Source organism: Lepidochelys kempii, chromosome 6, assembly GCF_965140265.1.
Source record: "Lepidochelys kempii isolate rLepKem1 chromosome 6, rLepKem1.hap2, whole genome shotgun sequence".
NCBI classification, from domain to species: domain Eukaryota; kingdom Metazoa; phylum Chordata; order Testudines; family Cheloniidae; genus Lepidochelys; species Lepidochelys kempii.
The window spans coordinates 69,307,259-69,313,356 of NC_133261.1; the positions used below are offsets into that span (position 1 = coordinate 69,307,259).

The 6,098-nt window shown below is 41.3% G+C and overlaps 1 protein-coding gene across 1 annotated transcript in view; it reads right to left on the minus strand.

Moving 5' to 3' along the window:
• Positions 1–6,098, minus strand: part of HEATR4 (HEAT repeat containing 4) — a 68,367-nt gene that overhangs the window by 62,096 nt on the left and 173 nt on the right. The gene's annotated exons all lie outside the window — the stretch shown is intronic.

Here is a 6,098-nt window from a genome sequence, read left to right on the forward strand (position 1 = left end):
ATACAGCTGGGACTAGAGCTGCTTGGAGAATGAAATTTCTACCCCACAAAGAATTTCTAGGTCTCAGGAAAAAAAAAAATTGTTCCCATTTGGGATGAAAAGAAAAAAACCCACATTTTTTACCTGGGATAGAAATTTCAAATTTCATTTGGGGTCTTGGGGAGAATCAAAATGGGATTTTTCAGTTTCCCAGCTGCCTGACTCAAAGACTCATCAATTTCATTTTTGCCATGCTTGCAGAAAGAAAAATGGACAAGAGCCTTCCAGGCAGGCTACCAGATGCCCAGTGTCCAGCATCTGGAGAGGCTGGAAGCTCAGCCCCCTCAAACACTCAGCCCACCCAGTTGCCTGCCTGGAAGGCTCTTGTCAATTTCACTTTCTCTGGCAGGGAGAAGATAACATTTACTAGAGCCTTCCAGGTGGGTAACTCCTCTGCTGTCATTTCAATTTTCCTGACAGAAACTAGAATTTTTTGGAAAAATTTACATTTTTGCAAAAAGGACATTTCCCATTAGAAAATCATTCCAGTGGAAGATTCCCAACTAGCTCTCTCAAGACACTCATCTAAGTCTCCACTATGTTCAAAATAGAAGCTGAACCGGTATTTGCCAGCATCAATGCTGCTGTTTCCCCTTCCTCTTACATTCCAAAGGTTAGTTCTAAGCAATTAATTATATTGACTCAACAGGGAATAGTTATGAGGCTGTCTCAGATTTTATATATACTTGTGCAGTACAATCTTCAGGTCAAGGACTGTCTTCGTCTGTGTTTGGAAAGAACCCACACATGTTGGGCACTACTACAATTTAAATAATTTAGAAAATAGTTATAATGAGCTGCATTTAGCCAACATCAAACTTCTTATCATCCCCATGCTATGTAACCTGCAGGACTCCAGAAGATGCTGCAGATTAACATATCCTAGATGCCTCTAGCATGATGATTCTTAGAGAACTTAACTGCACTTTGTTGGCAATGATGACACACTTTTCTCATATACTATCTGACAATTTGGAGATTGATCTCCCACACTAAATTAGTCTGGAGTCCAGGGTTTAGGATGTTGTAACTGTGAGATGCTAAGTGAAAAGTTGCTAAACTGTGTGGTAACACTATGGATATCACAAGAGGTAAGTGAATCTACTTCCGAGCTTCCTGATAGCATCCAGTCATTTGCAAAAACTTTCAGTTTTGCAACACTGGAAGGACTAACACTAATTGCATATTAACATATCTTCCAGGACACTTAAGCCATCAAATGACCTCATGGGCCAATAAAAAGGGAAATTTCCAATTCTGTAGTGAAAGTTCAGATAGAGAGAGAAGCTTGCAAGACCCACCATGGGTCTGACCATGGAATTGTGATTGTCAAAATCTAGAGAATTTCTAGTATTAGAGCTAGGATCCCTTTTGCTTTTGGAGAAATCAGAATACTTTTGACCAATGTAGAACCCAAGAACCTTCTCTCAGACATTGTTTACACCTCAATTATGTATAGTTGCCAGACAAAGTCACAGATTGACAGCAATGATAAAGAGGTAGCTAAGAAGAATCACACACCGCAAATGAAAAAAGAATTTCAACTTCTCAGTGTCATCCAGCTACCTTCTTTATACATAGGAATTCTGAGAACATTTTTTCTATCTCCTTAAGAATACATCCAGGGATATTCAGTGGCACCATATCAAACCAATAATTTATCTTGGCATTATGGTCATTTCTACAGTGTTAACAAATCCCCACAGAAAAAGGTTTGAAAATGTTTACGTATTTTGAAAGAGTCTCACGCTACATCTAACGTCAGTATAGTTTGTGGGGTAGAAAGGGGTGGTTTAAATTGTTGAGCCAAGTAATTTTATGCCTAAAAAAATTATAATCTAAAGAGACAGAAAATGGTTAGACAAATCTTAATAATTACCTCTCAATGTCCATTTAGGGAGGTGATGTACTCTGTTTTAGTAATGAAAAAGCAAAAGGATCTCAATTTAACTATTTTCTTGTTAAAGAACAAAAAGAAAATAAAAACAAACAAACAATGGCTACTTTGGTTACAACATCTTTTGTAAATCTCTCTGTGGAGAGCTTTTAACAGAGACTACTCAGAGACTTTTGACAGTGAGCCCACCTTTGGTAGAGGTGTTCCTCCCTAGATAAATTAAGACCAAAGTATATTATTTCCAAAATGAGTAACGAGCCCTGCTTTATCACAAATAACTAAAATAGTTCATAGATGCAGAAGGACATTTCATTTAATGGTAGGTGAGTCTTGTTTGGTTTATCATGGATAACCTAAATAGTTCATTAATGAGCAAAGGTGAGTGATCTTAACTGAGTCTTTTGAAACAAAGATGATATTTAAATTCAGTTACTTAAAGGAAACCATTCCAGGATCCACCTTGAGACAGGCAAGTTAAAGGATATTAAGAATCTTCCTATTAAAATTAGATCCACTATTTCTTTGGCTATGTCTATATCACAGCTGTACCGCTGCAGCTGCACCACTGTAAGGTCTTCCGTGTAGCTACTATATGCCAAGGGGAGAGAGCTCTCCTGTCAGCATAATTAAACCATCCCCAACGAGCAGCGGCAGTATGTCGGTGACAGAGCATCTCCCTTCTACATAGCACTGTCCACACTGGCTCTTCTTTCGGTGAAACTTATGTCGGTCAGGGGTGTGCTTATTTCACACCCTGACTGACAAAAGTGCTAGTGTAGACCTAGGCTTTGTTTACAAAGATTAGCAAATGTCTCCTTTTCAGCAATATATTCTGGTGTTTTAAATCACAATAGCATTTCAATATCCTACTTATATCATTACAAGAAAATTTATAAACTGCATTCCAGTCTATAATTGAACTTGGAAAAGATAACTTATTGGCAAGGAAGAGGTATTCTCCCTGAAGTTTCTGTACCTGTCACTTATTGGGAGAAAGAGGACATTTTCTGTTTCTCTAATTAGCCTGAATATTTCATTTAATAAATCAAGTAACTAAGACAAATATGTAAGCTATTATTCTTCAAGTACCATGTATATACAAATATTTAAGTATTTAAATTTTAATAAAGGCACAGGCAAGTTTATAAAAACTTAACATAAGACTTCATTACAACAATTTTATTAATAACCATTTTTGCATCAATATTAGGAATCAACCCCTACAAATTACTATAATTTTCATCAGTATAAATGAGATCAAACTCTAGCCCAGTGGTCTGATATTGCAGATTTTACACTGAGGGTGTGTTGACACAGCAATTAAACACCCACAGCTGGCCTTGGTCAGCTGACTCGGGCTCATGGTTGGGCTGCAGAGCTGTAAAATTGCTGTCCAGACATTCGGGCTCAGGCTGGAGCCCGATCTGTGGGATTGTCCCAGAGTCCAGGCTCTAGCCCAGGGATCTCAAACTCAAATCACCACGAGGGCCACATGAGGACTAGTACATTGGCCCGAGGGCCACATCACTGAAACCTTTTCATACAACGATACGAAAGTATCGTCAAAAATGAAAAAAAAGAAGAGTAATATAGTATGCTGTTAAAAGTCAATGTATTAACTTTTTTAAAAACTGTAATGCGAAGAGGGGTTTTAATAAAATATAAGCACTCAGTAATGCACCTCACTCAAATGACAAAACACACATTTACTTTTAGAATTACTTTGGTTAAAGCCCCCTCCTCTGCCCCGGCCCCGCCCCCACTTCACCCCTTTGATGAGGCCCCGCCCCTGCCTCACCTCTTCCCACCCCCATTCCAATCCTGTCCCCAAAGTCCCTGCCCCAACTCCGCCCCGCCCCTCCACCCTCTCCCTTCCCCAAATCTCCGCCCCAGACCCACCTCTTCTCCGCCTCCTCCCAGGAGCGTGCTGTGTCCCTGCTCCTCTCCCCTCCCTCCTGGAAAGTCCTAAGCGCTGGGAGGTAGGCGGAGGAGAGGGGGTAGCAGGGTGGGAGGGGAGCTTGGCTGCCATTGGAGTCAGCGCCTATGGCGGGCCGCAGAAAATAACTCCATGGGCTGCGTGTTTGAGACCCCTGCATTAGCCCAAGCCCAATTTTTAGCCCTATAGCCCAAGCCCCGTGAGCCTGAGTTAGCTGACCCCGGCCTGCAGCAGCCATGCTGCAGGTCTTTTAGTCCAGTGTAGGTGTACCATGAAAAGCCTCAGGTCAAATATCTTATGTATTGTTTTTATAGTTATGTATGTTAATAGGCCATGTTCAGTTCTGGTGTAAATGGTTGTGATTCCACTGAAGTCCACAGAGTTGCACTTGCTTGAATTTGGTCCCAGTGTTGTCTTTGGAGTTATTCGGATTTTGTTTATCTGGCAGATATATAAGTTAAAAGTGGGACTGCTTAGTTGAGGTAGTTATACGGTGTAAGACTGTAGATTTCTGGGTATATGTTTAATAGTTTGTTATGTTATGTGGAATCCAATACTCCAGACTTTTTATCTTGACTGCACTTTACGTTTGGTTTATACTCTATTCCAGAGGTTCTCAAACTGTGGGTCAGGACCCCGAAGTGGGTCATGAGCCCGTTTTAAAGGGGTCACCAGGGCTGGGGCCCAAGACCAAAGCCCAAACCCGAGGGCTTTAGCCCTGGGCAGCAGGGCTCAGGTTACAGGCCACATGATTGGGGCTGAAGCTGGGCTTTGGTTTTATCCCCCACCCCCACCCGGGGTGGCAGAGCTTGGGCGGGCTCAGGCTTCGGTCCCCCCTCATGGGGTCCTGTAGTAATTTTTGTTGGGAGAAGGGAGTCATGATGCAATGAAGTTTGAGAACCCCTGCTATAGTCTATTTGGTCCACATAAGAAGGATGTACTAAGGCTAATGACTCTGTGCTCTTGGCCAATTTCTGGCCAAACCATCCTGTAAATCATTTTGATGGAATGGTAGGTTGATACTTCTTCAATCATAGCTTACCACAATAATGCAGTGCCTTATTGCTATTTTTCCATTTGAGGCAAAAAATATAAAATAAAATGAATCTGTGACCATACTGCAGATCATGGGTTTTAATTACTATATTTAGATTTGTTGGTAGTATTTCTGTTAAAAGGTCTAGTCTCATTGTCTCAGAAATACTGTGTTACCCCAACTACTGTATTGCCATGAGCTTCACATAGGCCTGGTCAAACTCAAGAGTTTGCAGATTGGGAGAGATTATCAAAATTGACCTTGCTGATGCCAAACCTGGCCCCTCTCTCACATGCAACAAGTTCTGGAACTTTTTAAAACTTTTTAGTGACCCTTCTGTTAAGGTCGATTCCTAGACACCCGGGAGCCCCTGACAAAATCCTCATCAGGACTGAATTGCTTGCTGGAGAGTGTCACCCTGGAATAACATATGTAGGTGGGTGTTAACTCTTGGGATGTATGCTGGAGAGCACACCTGCACCCCAGACAAAAAAGTCTGAATTTTCAGATACAGACAGAACAGCTACTGGGCAAACTACAGAGATAGTTATTTGAGGTATTGGAAACAAAGAAATATATATATACAATTTTTAAAAATTCAAAGCAGACCATCCTGACACTTTTTCAGTATTTCCATAACCACAAATGCAGGTGGACTCTCTCAGGAGAAACTGTCTCTATTGATCTTTCCCCAGGAAGCTCTCACAATTTGGAATGCATCAGAGGGGCAAGAAAGAATGAGGTGTAGTTACTTACTACATTATATAAAGACCTTTTCAAAGGACAGATTTAATTCAGTGTTTAAACTACTTATGTTAATTCATTTTAATACTATAACACACTTTAAAACAAAACTTTTTACACGTGTTAAAGAAAGAAAATAATGCAATGTAATTCAGAACAGATCAGAATGACATGGTGCCACAACAACCGGAAGAGAAATAAATAACAGTCCACCGAACAGCCAAGGGTGGCACGGGGCCCAGTTGTAAAAGAAAGATCCTGTTGTGACCAACCAAAAACCTCCTCCATGCTGGCTCTTCCGCAGCGGAGACTGGTCCTGCTTTGAGCGGGGGGTTGGACTAGATGACCTCCTGAGGTCTCTTCCAACCCTGATATTCTATGAGAGGAAGGAGTCTGACGTCCCTGCTGTACTAGAGCCAGTCCCCGCCCCACCCACCAGCACTCAC